General features: G+C 47.8%; 1 protein-coding gene across 10 annotated transcripts in view; it reads right to left on the bottom strand.

Annotated features, from left to right (window-relative positions):
- Nucleotides 1-20,814, bottom strand: part of LOC119180814 (uncharacterized) — a 317,273-nt gene that overhangs the window by 58,577 nt on the left and 237,882 nt on the right. The window contains exon 2 of one of the 10 annotated variants that reach the window (XM_075874902.1): nucleotides 7,265-7,338. The exons of the other annotated variants lie outside the window; for them this stretch is intronic. The gene's annotated coding sequence lies outside the window, so the exon portion shown is untranslated. The remainder of the gene's footprint in view (nucleotides 1-7,264; nucleotides 7,339-20,814) is intronic. 10 annotated transcript variants of the gene reach the window in all.

The following is a 20,814-nucleotide window of genomic DNA, read 5'->3' as shown; positions in this document are numbered from 1 at the left end:
TTGCAACAGAACTGTCATTTTTGTGTCATTTATGTGTGTCACAGCAATAATTACTAATTCAGTTGTAGTTAAATTATACATTTACCCTGAAGTTTTTGATTCTTCGTTATGGCATTATTAAAATGAAATCTCAAGATAGAAATATTGTGCGAGTTGATTTATGGTTAAATCGCACTTCACACCTGACTCGCATGAAACGGCACATCTAACGAGGTGGTACCTTCAGCAGAAGTCTTATATACGATAGTCCACTGCAAAATTAAGTTAAATAAAGACGAATTGGTTAAGCGGGGGTTTACGTCATTCAACAGTTGATATATCTGGTTCATTTGTAGCCATTCGTTCGTACACAAAGCAAAAACAAAAACATGTGGTGTGCACAATTTTGCACACAGCGTCTCAAACGGTTAAAGGGGCCACTGCACCCAGTTTTCTATGATAATTTGAGTTATGTGGAGTATTCCTTGTGCATGGACAAACATGCTGGCGAAAGTATTGCACATTTGGTCGAACCTTTATTCTATCACTGGCGGTGTTGATAAACTCACGAACGCGCTGAGAGTAGGGCAACACTGGTGAATTCTCGTGCGGTGACGCAAAAGCAGCGCGCTGCGCGAGCTGTTCATTCCAGCGAGCGATACTGTTTCGGGATGAGCTGCACCTGAAATGGGGGTAGTTTATGGTCGGGGTTCGTTCCTTGTCCGTCGCCATACCCACGCTGGTTCTTGGAGTGCCCACTAGATGGCTCTGCGATAGAGTGCTCACTCCACTCTGGCACGCGCTGTGGCATCAGTGGAGACCGCTAGCGGCGCGGCACTGCTCTGTATAACATAAACGCTTACTCCTCTCGCTCTCTCTCACACACACACACAGCGCAGTGGTATGAACGAAGACATGAGCTAGAGTGCGGCGGAGGCGAGGGCTTGCAAAGAGTTTGTGTGCGCAGCCATGAACGCAGCCATGAACACAGCCATGAACACAGCCATGGACGTAGCCATGAATAACGATCACCTCTTTACAGAGCTTTAACTCGACTCACGGCATCCTCACACACTACTCAGGGGAGGTTGTGGGCGATCTTTTTCGAGCTCACAACACTGGTGGAAGACGACGGCTCCGCTCCTTGCTGCATATTACGTAACACGCGCCACGACAGATGGAGGTCGCCGGCGGTGGGTGGGGTTTACACCCGACGACTTCAATGCTTGTTTTGCACTGAATTATTCTTTTGTAGTCTAATTTTCATATTTGTAAAGGCATAATAGTTCCTCTACCACTGACTGAAAACCACAAATTGTTGGGTGTCATGGCCCCATTCTGTTTCAGTCTTTCTCGGTTGATACAAGAACAAGTGGTGTGTGTACACATATCGTCTCGGTTCGGACAAACGAGGCTTCGCTCCCCGAGACTTGGCCCCGCGTCTTCAGTGACCGGTCGACTGGCCAGCAGGAAAAACAAAAGCCGGATCGTGGCCAGACTGGGCCAGAATAGCTGCCTTTTTGTTTCACGCGCCCACAAGCTGGACGAGGAGAGAAGGGGGGGGGGGGGGGAGGCGAGACAACCAAAGCGGGTCGCCGACTCCTCGGCCCAGTTCGGAGCGCGAAAGTGGTGCCAAGGCCAGAAACAACAACCGGCCAACAACCAAGCCACGAAACTGAACTGCGCAGTGGGTCGTCTGCGCTGACCAACACTACACAATTGCGCGCTTTTCGCCCTAAGAAGCCGCTTGCACGTGTCTCGAGTTTTATGTGCACTAGCCAAATTACCCGAGTCGCCAAAGGTCACCGACCACTGACTGACGCGCATGCTAGAGTGGAAATTATTGCCCAGGAGTGAAGCCGTGCCCACCAATAGATGGCGGGTGCCATCTTAGTAGGGGCATGATAAGCTGTCGGCGTTCGGCGAAGAAAAATTAGTGTTCTCGCACGCCCAATAAGTTTGATTGATTGATTGGTGGGGTTATAACGTCCCAAAACCACCATATGATTATGAGAGGCGCCGTAGTCGAAAGCTCCGGAAATTTCGACCACCTTGGGTTCCTTAAAGTGCGCCGAAATCTGAACACACGGGCCTACGGCATTTCCGCCTCCGTCGAAAATGCAGCCGCCGCAGCCGGGATTCGATCCCGCGACTTGCGGGTCAGCAGCCGAGTATCTTAGCCACTAGACCACCACGGCGGGGCCACCAACGAGTTTGATTCAGCGAATTTTCCGGGTCAGCCAGTGCTCGAAGAGCGTCTTTTTGTTACAACTTTTCCTTGGTAAGCATCAGTGTTATAAATATTATTGGACACTAAGTTTCCTATAGTCGCATCGACGTGTTTTTGTTTTGTCAGGAACCATTAAGATTAACTTTATAATTAACGTGGATTTTACACTAAATGATTAAAGCAACTTGAACTATAAGCAAGCACCACCAGAATATAGCACGTTTCTTAGTTATTTGGCGGGCAAAGCTCGCTTTACTTTTTCTGACAAAGCGTTGCGAAAGCTTCCACTACAGGAAATTTTAAAGAGAAAGCTTGTAACGTCTCATGCTCCCGCCCGTCCGTCCGTTCATCCATCCGTCCTTACCCAGATATCTCTGTCCGCGTCATGATACACACCTACGATTGTGTCACTGGTTTCATTTGAACTTGAACGTCCTGGCAAATTTCATTTGATATCGTGACACCCTTGCTCAGCCAAACAATAGTGTTAACAGTAACGACTAACTATGAATTAATAACATGCGTAGTGCTTATATACGACGAAAAATAGCATTTGCGGCTTGAGCCGAAACCAGCTAGCGCGATGGTCTTTCACAAAAGGAGGGCAAGCGGTTAGGAGAAGCGGCCCAGGAATGTGTATTCCCCAGAATGGGCGTCAGCAAGGGGGGGGGGGTGCAAAAAGGCACCTGCCCCTCTCAAGAATCACCCGAACACGTGTTCTCACTTAAGTTACACCAGTGCTCTCTTCCTCCCTTAGCCGCGAAGCAACACTGGCTTGCACCCGCCGAGAGAAAATCCGGCCTACGACCATGTTCCCTCGGTACCAAACCCTATACCGAACGCTAGACACACACACACACACAAAATACATGACATAGTAGAATTACCGCAGGCATTCCCCGAACACAATTTGAAATTTACATTGTGCTTTAATTTCTTTAACCTTCTTGTGCATTTGCTAGATTACTCCTCGGCCCAGTACGGGGCGCGAAAGTGGTGCCAAGGCCAGAGTGACAAGTGGCCAACAATTCTACCACGAAACTATGGAACGCGTCATCTGAGCTCGCCAACAGCTCACGATTACGCTGCTTTTATTCACAGCAAGCAGTAGTGTTTTCTTTAGTAGTAGATTTTATCGCTATTGGTTTCTTCGTCCTAAGAAGCCGTTTGTGCGTGTGTCAGCCTTTACATGCATTCGTCATCAAAGCGCCTGCAGGCTCCGTGTGGCAAGACGAAGTTCAAAGAAGGTCCACTTCACCAGCTCTACCCTTTTAAGGCTCACCAAATCAAATCAGCTCACGAAGTTCACAACGATTAACAAAGCCACGAGTGCATTGGAAGTCGCAAGCACGGAGGCTATATATAGAAGATGAAGAAGTCCGTGAGTACAACGTGGCAGCAGCAAGCACAGGACCAGAGTGATTGGAGGAGCATGGGACTGATCTTGGCCCCTGCAGTGGACGCAGTCGGGCTGATGATCACGACGACGACGATGATGATCTTTCATCCTCATGGTGACCGAACGGTCACAGCGCCGGAGTTCGTTCAAGTAAGTTTTCTTAGAAACTCTATGGCGTCCACAAAGCAGGCGTTCCTGATGCGACGGCATATATACGTAGCGTTCCGCTCACCGCACAGTCGCGCATGTGCCCAGAGACACGAAATACGGAGGGAAAGGGGTACATCCATACACTGACCGCTTTTGGTTCGTTGACCAAGAGGGTCCGTGAGAGCGGCGCGCGTTCAGGATAAGACAGCGCATCCATTGTGTGAACACGGGCAACGGCGGTTCTCCTTTCTTTTCGCCGACGAACAAGCCGAAGAAAGCGCCTGCTCCGGGCCGACTCACCGGACATTTTTAGCCGCGGCGATAACACGATGTTTGCGGAGAACAATGCCCGCCCAATTCACCTCCATGTGGGGCAAATGGGAGCTCCGCTTTTCCACACTTCTTGCGGGCTGCGAACGGGCCGTCCCGCTTCTGCGAGTCCAGTGTTGGCGGATGCTGCCAAGTTAACGAGCAAAACAAAAAAATAAAGAAAAAAAAGAAAGAGAAAAATTCACAAAACTAGAGCGGGATGCACAGCCCAGTCACAGCGAAAGCTGGAAGAGCCGCTTTTGTAGTTTTGTTTTTTAACACTCTTGAGAAATGTAACACAAGTACACTTACGTGGTACTCACTACGCCATAAATCATCATAGTTTTCGTGAAGGAAAAAAAGCGTGCACTATTAAATTAGTATTATTCAGTCTTCTCAGAAATGCGGTAACCGTTACACACCTGTGAAACTCTTTGTTGATGCTGAGGCTGATGACGAAGAAGAATTATGACTTAGCTTTTGTAATGGTTTGGAAGCATTCAACGACCCATGCACTCAGCACGCAACACACATTTTGTGACGCGGGCTTTTTCTACGTTACGGTTCTGAAATGCTCTATACTACACATGTTATAACGCGATTCCTTAACCAAGATGAAGCCTGTGTAGGGTCAGTTTACAACGAGATTTCAAGTGAAGGAGTGGCCTTGTGGTCAAATACTAAGCGGTCACGCAGAGGGTCCTGTCTCGAATTCCATTCGAGCCTGGGGTATTTTTTACATATTCCATTTTTTTTTTATTTCGCGCGATAGCGGTTACGGATACCAGCGACGGGGAACAACTACGGCGCCGACAGTGGTCCCTCTCGCGAGCACAAAGCAACTTTCACTGTAAAAAAAAAAAAAAAAACAAAAGCAGCTTCGCCCTATAATGCTACAGGAAGTGAGGAGCTGGACAACTTTCTTTTCTTCTCTTTGGTGTTCTATTTCTTGTTGTCTTTTCTGTTTTTGAATTCTGTTTTTTTATAGTTTTTAATTGAGTTTCCTGTTCAAGATGGACCATTCTCTACAAAATGCGCGCAGATACCTTGGTGTGTAACCAGATACTGTTTTTTGTAGCAAATTATCAGTACCACGTACGTGTTTTTGTTTTTATTTTTTTAGACCTTCATCGTTTTTCAGTGCTGTCAGTGCGCATCTGCGTGTTTTCGTACATAAGCTGGGTGTTTCGAAAACAAATCATCAGTTCCAGTGCAGCGTTGCAGGTGCTTGAGTCCTTTATATGTGTGCGTGTTTTCTGCCCTTCTGTGCGATGCTGCTTCGAAAATCAGAATTTACTGTCAGGGAACTTCGGATTTATAAATGCATTTTGCAACTGATGCAAATGCAGCCAGCAAATTGAAACTGAAATAGAAAATTGCGGTACCTCATTGCCTTATGCATTCATAATATCAGCACAGCTTCATAATTCGGCCAACTGGTGTAGCATAGTAAATAAGCTGTCGCAATGTTTGAGGAATCTAACACGAAATTGACACAAATACATTTACTTACCATCGCCATAATTAATGTTTAATCTAGAAATTCACTTAAAATATTCAAAACCAGATTATTCTCCTTTGAAAGCTGTCGAAAACCAGTATTTAATATTCAACTACGAGGTGGTGATACGGGTCTGTTGTTGAGTCATACTTGTATGTATACGAGTTTACAATGCGCTAAAGGACAAACACAAAAGGAAGAGACGTATACACTCTGGCGCTATATAACTAACAACAATGGTTTACTTCATTTACCTGTCGATGATATTTTGCGCCCGTCAGTCAAACGAACACTATTCAAAAAACAATATCACCATTGATACCAAGACGGGATTTCTTCTAGAAGACACAGGGTTCATATAGGCGACTAAAATAAAAACTTATAACACTCCATGCGCAGCAAATGCAATTGCTGCGTGCACAGAGACAACGATGCTTTGATAACGCATGGCGTCGCCGAAAAGATCGATTAGTCCTGCTTCAATGGAAGTGTCTAGTCTGGTCAGCACTATACACAAAATGGATTGCGTAAAACGCCGAAAGCGGTTGCGGTCCACCTCGAATCTAACAAATCGCCGTCATGCCCTCTGCAGCTCGCTAGCTCCTATAGATGAAGCCTTTGTTTATTTCAGATTGACGTCCTGCATGATGTTTACACGGCAAAGCATTTGATCTGTATGCTGTAGGCTTAGGGACCATGTGGGACTGGCGCTGTTAGGATATCGGAGTATATAGATTACGGATTTTTTAGTTGTTTTTACCCTCATTATAAATCGCACAACTTGACATGGGGACAGCAAAGAAGCCACTTATCTATGCACTCGCGAAGAAAATCATAATCATAAACGTTCTATTCTATCTCTAGCAACGGCAGAGACTATTCGGTATTACGCTGCGCCTTTGCGTTACCGGATAATTAGACGAACTGAAAAGCTCTAATGATAAGCCTAGTAATTTCGGACCAGCTCCTGCTCGCGAAAACGGTTCTACGAAGCTCTTCTTTTTGTCCATGGCATTTATTGCACTCAACTCCGACAAGCATTTATAATTAAACATGAACATACCTAGACACCAGCCCGGCAACATAACTTTCCAGCTCACAATAGACTAGTCATAGGCTGTGTTATTTGGGTTAATCCTTGTGCATCCGTAAATAAGCTGGTATAATTTCAGTGCATTTGGCCGAGTACACTATTTACAATCATTTTCATGAACATGCGAGCGGCCTAAGAATCGGGCAACTCGCGAGCCGTGACTAGCTGTGCAAGCGTCTGCATTCCGCCCAAGTTCCATGGTCAGCTGCGCGTAGAATCGAGATATTCTAGCTTTTTCAACTTCAGCACTGAAATTGAACGGTCTGCAGTGGCAGAAAGAAGACGCCGCTTCTGTTAATTGCTGCAAGTGATGTCACACTTGTCATGACAAAATTGCGGTTGCAGGCGGTGGGCACGGTTTACGGCCAAAAACTTCATGGACATGTTTTGCACTGGAATATTTTTTACGACCCTCTTTTCATATCTACAGGCATAGCAGACCCTATACTTCTAGTTTTCGCTGGAAACTTTTAATTGTTTAGAGTCGCTGTTCCAATAATAGAAGTTTTGAGAGCTCCCCACTACGGCGGCTTTCATAATCATATGGTGGTTTCGGGCCGTTAGACCCTAACAGTTATTATTAAAAAATCAACACAAACGCACGTTTGGCTTGCCGCGAGCTGCACTGTATTCACGTAATCCAGAACACCACCGGAGGGTAGACAACACTCACTCACCTGCAAACAAGAAAAGAACAAAAACGCAGTGTTATACGACGGTTTAAACAAAAACAAGCTTAGCATTATCAAGAACATTCAATTCAGCTTGGAGGAATTATAATAGTTCCTGAGTGAGAATGTTGAAGGATGTCGCCATCACATACAAGTTAAACATACTGTAGAGCAGCAAGTTGTGAAATTGACGGTAGCCTGTACACTTAAAAAAAACAAAAAAAAGAAGTGCCAGACTTGCGCGGCGTTTCATTTTTTTCTTTTTTGAGGGTGTGTAGGCTATACCACCAAAGGCTGGAGTAGCGCCCTACAGCTTGTACATTATCTTGCGGCGGTGGCGGACAACTTTGAGCAATATAAATTTGCAAACTCTCCTATATGAATGTACAGTGAAGGTACCTTTTTGAGGGCATGTTTTACTTTCGTGTCATAACGATATGACGGAGGGGCCGAGCGCAGACCACGCCAAAGCCAAACGGAACCGGAAGAACGAAGCTTTGAAAAATCTGTGTGGAAGCATTGCCATGCTTGCTGGAGCTACCGTATTGAAGCGCCATGCATTTAAGCTCCCTTAGACAGAGTTCCCTCAAGTGTATTATTTGATTGGCATGCGGGGTTTAACGTTCCAAAACGACCATATGATTATGAGAGACGCCGTAGTGGAGGGCTCCGGAAATTCTGTAACGTGTCTTGTGTATTATTGTATGGCATAGCACCCATGCCTGCGCATACGTTCTTGCGAGCAACCTCAATCTGTCATGTCAGTGCATGATAGACGAGGCTCCATCAGTCGAGCAGCTTTCGATTGCGTGCACCACGATTTTCTTCGGGCCTCCGATACCGCCACCACTGATAAGATCCTGCGCCCCGCAACGAGCACGCGCCTCGTCAGCGGCAAAGCGTGATTGGAACGTTGTTTTGGGGGCGCGGTGGTGTCTTATCTCTCGGCAGCCGGGCGCTTAAAAAGTCCGGCTTCTAAATACTCGCGCACGCTTCGCCGCCCAACTTAATCTGCGTTCGGCGCGTATGCCTCAGCAGATTGCCTTAAAAGGGCGTCCCGCAACAGGACTGCAAACTGAAGCTACGTAAACGGTTGCGTAAAGACGTGCATGCATATAAACAAGCCGAAAAAAACAAGACATTTACCGATGATTACGATACTGCCTATGATGAGAATTCTAAGCACAGATGTTTATTAAGTAGGCCAGCTCTCACTACATCATTTTTGTATTATTCGTAGACTATAACAAGGCTTCTAGTAGAGCACAGGCCAGAAAACAATCGATTAGTATGTGGGGTTCAACGTCCCAAGATTACCATGCGGTTACGAGAGACGCCACCAGAAAGTAATCCTTGAACCTTTTATACAAGTGGTGCACCTTTAGAGGTGACAGGAGGACTTCCAAAAACACACACAGACACACAAAACAAACAGAAACAAACATGGAAAATTTACCGAAGATTACAATTCTGCCTAAGGCGAATTCTGAGCGCAGCTTCGCGCTGCCTCAAGGTATCGAATACGCCCTAAATAATTTTTGTCTCGCAGGACAGCAGCGATTGCGCCATTATTCGTCTTTCTATGGATAAGCGTGGTACTCGCTATACATCTGTAAGCTATTACGAGCACTTCATTGACGCTGCATGTGACGAAGAATTATGGCCAAGCATCTTGCAATGGGTGGAAAGCACTAAACTACGTACTCGTTGTGCAGTTAGCATTGATGACTGATTGTTATTTTACTCCTCTGCCACGCTATATGACATAGATTAACTCGATTCCTTGTTCGACATGACGCCACTGTCTTTCAGAAAATTAGTTGCGAGCACGTGCCAGAATGGCACTACATTGTGGAACACTCGACTGCCACGCACAAGGCCCGAGTTCGAATCCCACTCGATTCTGGGTATTTCTTTTTTCGCACTCCATTCTCTCGGGTCTGTTGGTCACTATTACATGTCTGTCAGTAGCACCACCAATGGCGACTCAAATCAACACTCGAACAAGGGCCGAAGATCTGCGCTCTGAAAAAAGCTTCCAAGACACGACCGGACGCGCCACCAAATACTGCCATATCTCTTTCGAGGTAAGAACTGCCCTCAAAATAAAGCGTACATAATAGCCTCAGGAATCAGCCGACGGGGCGTGACTCGTTGAGCATATATCCATCCAGCATGCACGCGAAGCCCAAGCGCATCCACGACGCCGTCGGATTTATCTTTGCCTCATCGAGTTCGCCCCCTGCGGGACTGGTTCTCCTTCCAGCGCGGTTTCTTACGGTGGCAAACAAAACAAATAACTCAGTCAGGGTAATTCGCTAACGAGTTGGCCGTTTTTTCTGTTTGTCGTCGTTCAGTTCACGGCGCGCCAGTTCTAAGGATCACCCTTCTGCCACGCGCACGAATTCTGTTCACCGATGTAGGTCAGCGCAGCGTACTTGGCCGAGTTGTTCTGGGCGATCCCTCTCAAGTTCATTACTGCGATGTTTTTAGAGCGCAACTAAAAAAGGCGCCCGTTCCTGCGTTGAGCGGCGTCGCCGGTGCCATCGCTTGTTTTTGCCCTCAGTGGCGTAACTGACAAATGGGAAAAAATAAAACCTGAAAAATATACCCGTGATCGAATGGGACTTGAACCGAAGTCCTCTGCGGGCCGGATTCTACAACGGAACCACGCTGGTGCTCGAAAGTAGGCGTCTGGGCGCGCAAGAAATCACGTTAACTTATGTAATATGGCGTGGCAGGAGAGTACACTAACAACCAGTCATTACACAATGGGCAACAGGTACGTGATTTAATGCTTGCCACTTGCTGCAAGACGCTCAGTCATAATTTTTCGTCATCATCATCAGACCGCAGAAAGACGAATAATGGCGAAGCCAAGGCTTTCCTACACTATGAAAATTACGATTTATGGCGCATAGCTAATAATATAGTTGTTGGGGTTGAATGTCCCAAAACCAGCATATGATAACGAGGGAAGCCGTACTGGAGGGCTCCGGGAATATCGACCAACCGGGGTTCTCTAACGTGCAGCTAAATTTAAGCACACTGCCTTCGAGCGTTTTCACCTCCATCGAAAATGCGACCGGGTTTCGATTCCGCGAGCAGCTGAGTGCCCCACCGTGGCGGGTCGATTTATGGCGCTACCTCGCGGAAAGTCGGAACTTCGAACATATATTGCCCCAACACGAAGCTGCGCACAGAATCTGCATCAGTCAGTATATCGTGATTGTCGGGGAATTGCCAGTGCAAAGAAAGCGAACAGAGCGCTATAGAAAAGATCTGACGGTACACTTGAGTCTACCAAGTTGCCGAAATTGTCCATTGTGTTGTTTTTTGTTCAAGAACCGCAGCCACCCCGCGATCGAAGACGAGAGAGCAGTTTTATTCTCGCTACACTTACAATATTTCTCCCCCCCCCCCCCCCCCCGCCATTAATTTTTCAAGAGCACAAATACAATGTCAACACTACGAGTTGAGACTGTCAAGACTTGGCGCTCGTCGGCTACACACCGTTGTCATCGCTTGCGGACGTAGAAACAGAAAATGAGGAGAAATCAGTCGATTGCGTGCGATGGTCATGCGAAACAGAGAAGAACGGATGGGCGGCTGCACTGCAGAACTGTGCAGGAGACGATTCACACACGATATTTCGCGTATATGCAGGACCAATAGAGAGCATGTACTGTATAGACGTCACGGGAACCACGTACTGCTCTTGAGTCACGAAGTGTGCCAGAAACGCCACGAGAATAGTGAGCCCGTTCTTGTAAATTCAGAGGCTACTGAGGGGTGGCTGTGAGTGTGTATACATGTCTGCTCTTTTTTTTTTTTTCGTCCATGTGTACCACGCACTCTTAGTTTTTTCAAACTGGCGGAACCGTCCGCTCAGCCTTTCGACGCGCACCGCGCAGAAGCGCCCGGCAAAAACGGCGCGGAAAGCGAGAAATGCATCGTAGTCGCGCGGAAAAGAGCGCCTTTGTTTTCGGCGGGCCACGTGTCCGCGGGTCATCGATGGCGGCGCCGATGACCGGCCCAGATTCTCGCGGCCGCAGCCATAAAAGCGGCCGCCGGTTTCCACGCTGCCAGTTTCGGAGGCACGACTGCGCTGGGAGCGTGCAGCCGGAGCGCGCGCCGCATTCGCTACACAACGGGACCCTGTTCTTTTTGGGCACGACAAAAGCAGAAGATGGGCGAAGAGGCATGTAGGACTTGCCGTTTTATGCCGCGACAGCATTCCCTTTCTTTCAAGGAGTACCGACACGAAAACTTTCAGTCGACGTTTTGTTGCGTCAAATGGAAGGCCAAGCCCTCAAGAGCATTGACCGCCGCATGCTTGCTGGAAAGGGGGGGGGGGGGGGGCGCTACCTCAAAGGGGGGCGCCTCCCACTCTTAGGTAGCACAATAACTGTGTAGCAAAGTTGCATTTACAGTAGCTCTATCAGGTAGGAGTAACTAAATAGGGAACCCTAAGTAGAGCTACCAACGATAGGTTTACCTAAGAAGGGGGGGGGGGGCGAAATCTGCCTCATAAATTGACTCAGAGGGGGAGCTGTTGTGAACCAGCCTTGACCCTGATGCGAGGGCGCCCGTCCTGTTTATGTGTTCAATTTGTGTCTCCATCTTTTTTCCGTTTTGCGCTTCGAATATGAAAGCACTTGACCCTGTGCATGCTTGTGCTCAAGCGCCCAGAAAATGAGCTTGCTCAAGCTAAGCGTGAGTTCACCCGGAAGAGGTAATTACAGTGTGTTTCCAAAAGCAAGTTTCGGTTCTTACTGTACCCTGACGCCAAACCGCGGTGGTCTAGTGGCTAAGGTACTCGGCTGCTGACCCGCAGGTCGCGGGTTCGTATCCCGGCTGCGGCGGCTGCATTTCCGATGAAGGCGGAAATGTTCTATAGGCCCGTGTGTTCACATTTGGGTGCACGTTAAAGAACCCCAGGTGGTCGAAATTTCCGGTGCCCTCCACTACGGCGTCTCTCATAATCATATGGTGGTTTTGGGACGTTAAACCCCGCATATCAATCATACTGTACCCTGACATTACAACACGGCACTATAGCTGGTCGTCACATGCTCGCACGAGATATTCCACGCCCGCTCTGCATCGTGGCTGCGTCGGTGACGCACAAGTGGCCATTTGAAGTTTCAGCATTTGACGTCACCACGACCAGACAGACTGCTGTATGAAGTAACCAGCATTCGTACTGCAGCCTTACGTCAAGCTAGTGTCGACGTATGTAGGTGCGCCATGAGAAAACAGACTTTAATGTCAAAACAAAATAGCTTATCAGCACCTACTGAGTCTCACTAGCTCAGAGCCGTCTCTGTATACAGGAGATTTATCATCATCATGGTAATCCTCGGCCTGTTTTAGTTAACTGCTGGACGAAGGCCTCTCACAACGAGTTTACATATCCTGTGTCAACTTATTCCAGTTTATCCCTGCGAACATCCTAATTTTCGCCACTCCATCTAACTTTGCCCCGACTGCGTTCCCCATCCATTGATAACCATTCTGTCGCTCGTAATGTCCACCACTTGTCTGTTCTACGCATTGCGTGACAAACCCAGGTCCTTATTTTATGTTAATTAAGATTCCTGCAACTGATGTGTGTTCTCTTACCCATGCTGTCGTCCTCCGACCTCTCAATGTTATTCCTATCATTGTTATATAAATATTAATCGCACCACGGTGGCGTATAAACGCGCCTTCGAAAAACGTTGTCAGTACCCCTTTAAAGAAGGCCTTCCGCGCGAAGATCGGGACGCGATTCGCAGAGAATGTTTTGTCTTCTGTGCGGCCATTTTCACGAACTTCACGAAGGCGTGATCCAAGCCGGACGAAAATGTCACCGATTTGGAAGTTCTGAGCTCGCGGATCGATGTCTTCGTCATGCCACCCACCTTTTCGCCTGCTCTGTTGTTTCGTTTAAAATTATTTCACTATGCCTTGCGCGTGCATAGACGTCGACACCCTTTACATCTGTGCCCGAGAGAGCGAACGTAGAGTCGCTTTCTCAGCATCGCGCCAGGCTCCTGGGGCGCTGCACGGATTTAGGCGGCTGGCCAGCACGGTGAGTGCTGCATGGAGTAGTACCGCCATCGTATCGACAATGAAACAGGGCCAGCCGATCGTGCAGCTTGGGTGGCGTGGAGAGGAGGGGGGGGGGTATTGTCTCGTTCTCGTGGGGCGGCGCCATCGGTGGTCAACTCGGCTCACCGTTTGAAAGTCACCGCTATACGATCGTTTCCTGCTCGCGTTCTACCTCAGGCTCCCGCAGACGAAACTATGCCACAAGATGATGCCGTCAGTGATTCCGCACAGGGCGCGTACTATAGTGTCTCGTGGTTTCTTAAATTAAAAAAAATTAAATGAAAAAGAAACAGATAAGTACTGTTTCTTTTTTTAATTGCTCATGTCGTTATACGATGAATCGACGTTTCTGTTCATGTTTATGTTTTATATGTGTAGGACTTGTGTATCCGCACTATGTGTTGTTTGTTTTGATTGCAGCACAGCTTTGTAAACGCTCATGTAGTTACATGATACGTCAAAATGTTTTTTTTGTTGTCGTTGTTGCTGCTGTTGTTTGAGCGTATGTGCCAAAATGTGTACTTGTGGCGCACTTCAACGCAGAGTCATTTGTCAGGCGTGTGAAACACGTTTTGCCTTTGTTGTTTTTCTAGTATTCCAAGAAATAATTTAGAGTATACCTACTACTACTACTACTACTACTACTACTACTACTACTACTACTACTACTACTACTACACATAATGACAGCCCTCGACTACTACTGTGACTACTACTGCTACTACAATTAGGGGCTTCGCTGGATGTGAAAATATCATTTTGTACTATCAGGGGTCATAAGGTCGATGAAGGGAGAAGATTGTAGGTACCAAATTAGAGTGTTTATTTGACCGAATTTGTGGCCGGTAAACGGAAAGTTAGATTACAGCGATACACACTGCCACTCATAGCGGCAAAGCCGCCGAATATTCCAGCTCTGGGATAATCGTGAATGTTCGCGTCTTGCACACATTATGAACAAAACGATCAACAATGATGGCGAACGTTCTCGAACAGTGAGGGGCAGTTTGCGCTGAGCATTCCTGACAAGCTTTGTGAGCGAAAAGCGAGTAATAAAAAAAGAAACGCGCATGGCAATATCACTGTACGCTATCTTCGGTGAGAAGTCTACGCCGCACCTTTCAATCCTTACTTCACCACGAAGCATATACAGCAACTCAGGCTGTTTGAAACACCTGAAACGCAAATAACTACCGTTTCAGCGATTTGAGCATGTAAATAAAGCTCTTTGAATGGAGGATGTCGCTCATGCTGCTGGAAAGTTCACGGGTATTCAGAAGATATGAATAAATAAAGTAAAATAAAATAAAAGATATTCGACTAGAATTTGTATAAAACCATTCGTGTTGCGAGCCCAGCTTCATTGCACATTCTTTTTTGTATAATGCTTGATTTGCGCACGTAACGAGGCAAAACTAATTGAGTCATTAAAAAATACGTTATGTGTACGAGAGAGGCAATTCACCTGCACCCGGCAATCAAATGCGCACACAAAAAAACAAAAAAAAACGCTTTTTCGATGCAGCCAATAATGCTATAGGCCCGTAGGCACATATTTAGGTGCACGTTGAAGGTGGTCAATACTTCCGTAGCCCTTCATTAAGGCCTCTCTTGCAATCGTATGGCGGTTTTGGGACGTTAATCTCTCCCCCGCCCTCTCTGATATAAGAAGCGATAGATAGCAAAAAGGCGGAGATGGAAGGTCGTGATGAGAAAAATCCGTAAACAGGGGTTGTGTGACTGGGATGCAGTTCGACAAGTGGACTTATGCCTTCTTTCTATTGCTAGTTCTAGTTTCTAGTTCTAGGCTTGAAGAAGACAAGCCCACTTGTCTGAAGGTCGGCTCGAGCACACAAACCTTACTTACGGACTTTTTTTTACCGACCATCAAATGGCAACTAGAAACCTCATCCAGTGACACGCCATCCCGAAGAATTGGATGCCGCGCAGGCAGTCGACATCGACATGCGCACTCTCACAGGGGCGAGGAGGGGAGGTCCTCGCTAATAGGGTTGTTATTAGGGCCCACTGCGGAGGCAGGTTCGATAGCGCCTCGTCCCACGTAGTGGCAGGGGTCGACGGGCCTCGAAAATAACGCCACACCGAGAGCACAGGTCAAGGGAGAACGGGGCCAAGTGCGCGCCGCCAATTGCTGCCACACGGACAAGCACGCCCGTCGTCTCCGGGACGATGGCTGGCGCACGACGAGTGCTCTGATCGCGCCGCACTCGAAGGCTCGTGGCTCAGTCGAGTACAAAGCTGAAACGAGATTCTACGTGACGAGGCCTGGCGAACACCAGGAAAGGCTCCCTTTGAGAGTTCTGTGCCAATGCACATCGCGTGGACGGCAGGCCAATACCAGTCGAATCGAATACGCTGGACTCAACTTCGGCAATGCATTCGCTGCTTATTCTTCGCATAGTCGAAGCTGGAGTGATGGCCGTAGGTCGGCACATTTTGCAGGCACAATGGTCGGTAGAAAATGTGCCGACCACACGTTTGGACGACTGGTCCTCATGAAGACAATAAATCCTCAGTTTAAATACCTTTTTGAGCAGAAAGAAAGGCAACGCGTCCGATGCGTTCACTTATGCAAGAATGAACACTGTTAAATTGGCCAATAAAGCGATAATCACGAACATCTCGGTCATGATAAGTTGTTTGTCCAGACTTGAGTAGAGTGGTCTTGAGTTTTTTTTTTTTTTTTTCAAACGAAAACATAACCTGACGGCGTTTCGGTTAGATCGATTGGGCAAGTGTAGCACTGAAGCATATGCAAACGACACTGCTGGAGCTGTCGCCGTCCGTTTATTCTGAAGGAAAGAGTTGAGGTCGACTTTACAACGAACTTTTTCTTAAGTTTTGTTCCGAGTGGCATGGGGTCAGCATGGCTATAAACGACGGAACGAATCTGCCAGGTCTTTCTACACAGAAGAAAACGCAGATCAATATAAGGTAAAAGAATTCGCAGAGATGAAACACGGAAAGAAGCGACAAGTCACGGTGTTTAACCAAATGGGAAACCTCCGAACGAGAGCTTGAGCGGCGATTCCCGCAGCTTAAAGACGACGCCATAGCTCTCGCTTCACACCGCTGTTCGTTGAAGCGGCGAAGAAACTCTTCATGCGCGATAAACACCGAAATGAAGAGCTCCGGATAAATATTCTCCGACGATTACGACAATGGCTAGTGCGGTTGGGGCAAAGTGTGTTTAAGTTAGTTTCCCGCAACGAATAGACTACGCCATAGATATTAAATTTTATAAAGAGGGCAGCACCAAATGCGCCATTATTCGTCTTTCTGCGGATAAGAGATGTACCCGCCAGGCATCTAAGAATTTACGTGCACTCTGTTGATGCTGCATGCGGGTGATGACGATAAAGAATTATGGCCAAGCACACATTTGCAGTGAGTGCATTAAACCACACACTCGTGGCACAATTTACATTGTGTGTTGACTGGTTATTATAATTTACTCTCCGGCCACGCTATGATATATAGGTTAAGGCGACGCCTTGCCCGAGATGACGCATGTATGGTTTTTCAGCAAACGAGTTTCAAGCACCACCGTGACTCTGAAGGAGAATACTCGACAGCCACGAAGCCATTAGAAATTCCACTCGAATCTGGGCATTTTTGTTGTTTCACATCGGTTACGCCGGCGACGCCGCTCCACGCAGGAATGGGCGCCCAATGGCTGCGCTCGAAAACTCGATCATCCGCACACGAGCCGAGCCGTCGTGCTCCACCCTGCAGGCGCCCTTGCGTACCCCGATGCCACACCTATTCGTGTAACGAGTGCAGGCAGCGACTCGACATCGAGCATAAAAGCACGCCCGTGCCATACAATGCGGAGCACCGATCGGTACTGCGGCTTAAGCTGCACCGGCAATTAGCGTGCTGACCGTGAACGACGACAATGCGACCTAAGGCGAGCACACGCCTCCTGTATAGATTTGCCGCGCGAAAGGAGCGTTGGAGCCACGACAAACAAACAGTCGTCGTCAGCCTCGGTTGTCACGGTCGCCCGACCAAGGACGCAGCGCGGACAAAGGGGAAACAGCGAAGAGATTCATTCACGATAGTGAAGAAACAGAAAACGACAACGGAAATTAAAACGAGAGGTCTCGCTCGATTTCCGCTGCTGTGTACCACTCTTAGTTTTGCCGAAACAGGATCGACTATCTTATTAAAGCCCTATATTCTTTCGCAAACGAGAAATTTGACCATCGGCGGCAACCATCCTGCGGTGTCGGGAGCAAGCGATGAGAAAACAAATCACATTATGAGCCACGTGGGAATGCGGAGCGGCACTGGTGTTCACTTGTGTGATTCCACTTGTATGTTTCCGTGTATCTTTCGGTGTATTTTTTTTGTAGAGTGGTGTATATGTTGTGTACGTTGCACCCCCCCTCTATTATGTGTATCACCGTGTACGCGTGCCTCAAAGTGAACACCACGAGATGCTAGGAGAGTGCAACGGAGCGCGCGCGCGCAGCATTACGTATATACGAGCGCACAGCTGTGGCACAGACATAAACGGAAGAGGAGAAACGAAGCGGAGGCAGCACTCGCTGCCACCTTCTCTACTCCACCTCCTCGCACTCAGCGCGAAGAGAGGGAGAGAATTGGTGCATGCACATTGGAGGAGCGGACGGTCGCCCACGGACGGACAGAGCCCCCAGCAAAAACTGCTTCGCATCTAAAAAGACATCATCCCGTGATGTAACCATGTGACGTCATAACGACGTCTCAGATTGCAAAAAAGAATGGTAACGGCCGCATGATGTCACAACCAATGGAGTGCTGTCATATGACATGACGCCCCACGATGCCGTTGTGGCGCCCTCATATGACCTCAAGGGAAGAAAATGAAGACGGCGCTTGGCAGTGATGCACGTGGAGCCACGTCTCAGATTCCTCCTTGCTCCTTTATAATACGTCAATCGAAATGATGACTGTCACCTCCCAGTTGTCTTAGGTGAGTGCGGAAGGGAGGCTGAGAGGTTTTATTTGCATGAGAGCCCAGAAATGAAATGCTTATTATGTAAGCGCCCTCCCCATTCGCTACGCTCTGGGATACAGGGAGGATATTGTCATTTAGAGACTTGCGCGTGCAACTCAGTCGAGCCTCGTTCACGATAGTAATTCATACCTAGTAGTTATCCCAGTACCTAGTAGACGTTATTCCTAGTAGTGCTACCTAGTAGTCCTAGTGGTAGTTCACTGATTGATGTGTGGGTTTTAACGTTCGAAAACCACCATATGATTATGAGAGACACCGTAGTGGAGGACTCCGAAAAGTTCGACCATCTGGGGTTCTTTAACGGGCACCCAAAGCTGAGTACACAGGCCTACAGCATTTTCGCTTCTATCGAAGATGCAGCCGCCGCAGCCGGGTAGTGGTAGTTGCGGGCATACGGGACACGCTATAGGTACAGAGTAGTACGTAGTACCGGTACCTACACCTTGGCGTTAGCGTACAGACCAAAAACTGGGGTTTTTAGAACAATGATATGATTATTGGCACGCCATAGTGGATGGCTTCGGAAATTTCGACCATTTTTTGGTGTTCTTTAACGTGCGCTGACGTTGCACAGTACACAGGCCTCTAGTATTTCGCCTACACCGAAATGCGGCCACCAGGATCGAACCCGCGACCTTCGGTTCAGCGCACGAGCACTGTAAGCGCTATACATCACAACTGCGAACGATTCAACGATTCGTTTTACCGCGAGGTACGCTGTGAATGTAGGGAAATGAGTAAATTCAAACCCACGTCTCTGGCAATGCCTGCCGAACGCAAGAGTCCAAAGCGAACCCACGGTGTCATAAATTAACACGTCTCGATAAACACACGCCACCGGCAGACAGGGGCGAATCCAGCCACTCATTTTTTATTGGAACCTATTTAGACACTCGTCCGTGATGAAGGGGCTAAAGGCAGATGCAACTGCCTCGCAACGGCCCCCCACAGTGCTAGGAGGTGGAAAACTATGAGAACGTAGTGGAACAATACAACAAGAAAGATGGTCAAATGTCTTCAACACACAATCAATTAAACAAAGAGGTAGGTATTTATCTTTTACACATACAGAAGTAATGCGCAACAAGGAAATATTTATACAAAAAATAATGCCAATCAATTTATGAAAACAGTTGACAACAATTCAAAAAATATGAAAAGTAAATACTAAGCGCTATCAAGACGGCGAGAAAAGATGTATGCAGTATAGGGGGTGTTAAGAGGTAAGTGAAAGGTAATCTTTACCCCTTTCCTGAGATTGTATGTGAAACTGCAATCGTGAATCATACAAACATTTCCCGATTATTGTTTACAAAATATGGCATTAAATAAATCTCCATATTAAGAGGGGAAGCTGTTGCTTGACTTAAAACCAAACAGTCCTGAATTTTGTGTGTTTATAGTTACTATCGTTACAAGAGTTTTACTAATTGGGGAATATATAAGGTGGACGACAAGGACAGAAAGAAGGGGGGGGGGGGGAGTGCTGACAGAAAATTTGGGACGCATGGTTAACAAGGTGTGGGTTCGATATAGTTGTTACCTCATGATCAACTACTTCTTGCGCAAAAAATTTCTTGGACATAGGACGAAACGTGCGCGGCCTGTCCGAATATGTTCCGTCCTTTGTCCAAGAAAGTTTTTACGAAGTAGGTGAGCTTGGAGGGGGGGGGGGGGGGACATTGCATTTACCAGACTCCCCCCCCCCCCCCGCTCATGATCCACCACTGCCAACAGAACAGGCAGGGAAACAAGGAAGCCAGTTCATAATGCACAAATGTTCGAGTGTGAACCGGCCTCCTCCAAGCGATCTTGAAAACGCGCACGTACATATCGCGTTTCTCGGAGAGCTAACTTAAGGTTCGCAGTTGAGGCGAGAGAATCTTTCTTCTTCTCTCGGGATAGCCCAGATGCCGGCCAGATCTGGAACAGAGTACAATTCGCACCTACGTCTTTAAGGGGCGTTGCGTGCGAGCAAAAGGGGCCATTATTAACAGTCTCGGGACGAACTCCAGACTGCGCCTCTCGCAATATTATTCCTCCCACAGTGAGCAATGCGCAGGCGGCGCTGCAGTGCAGCGCGCGCCCGCGTGGTGACGATTTATCGCGTACGGCGGCGTTCCGTACACACAGGTGCCGCCATTATGAAGGGGGCCCAGAAAAAAGAGGGCCGTCGAATAATAGCAGCCCGGATCGTCTGGAGCGCGCTTTAATGGTGGAGCATCCCTGCCCTCGTGAGTTCCGTTCATTACACAAAAGCGCAGAAGAGGAGAGGGAGCAGAAAGAGGGAGAGGGGGAGCGACCTCGTTTAATAAAAGTGGCAACGACAATGCGCTTATGCGGGTCGTCATTTTGCACGC

The sequence above is a fragment of the Rhipicephalus microplus genome, chromosome 10 (genome assembly GCF_043290135.1).
Source record: "Rhipicephalus microplus isolate Deutch F79 chromosome 10, USDA_Rmic, whole genome shotgun sequence".
NCBI classification, from domain to species: Eukaryota; Metazoa; Arthropoda; class Arachnida; order Ixodida; family Ixodidae; genus Rhipicephalus; species Rhipicephalus microplus.
This window is presented reverse-complemented; position numbering and strand designations above follow the sequence as displayed.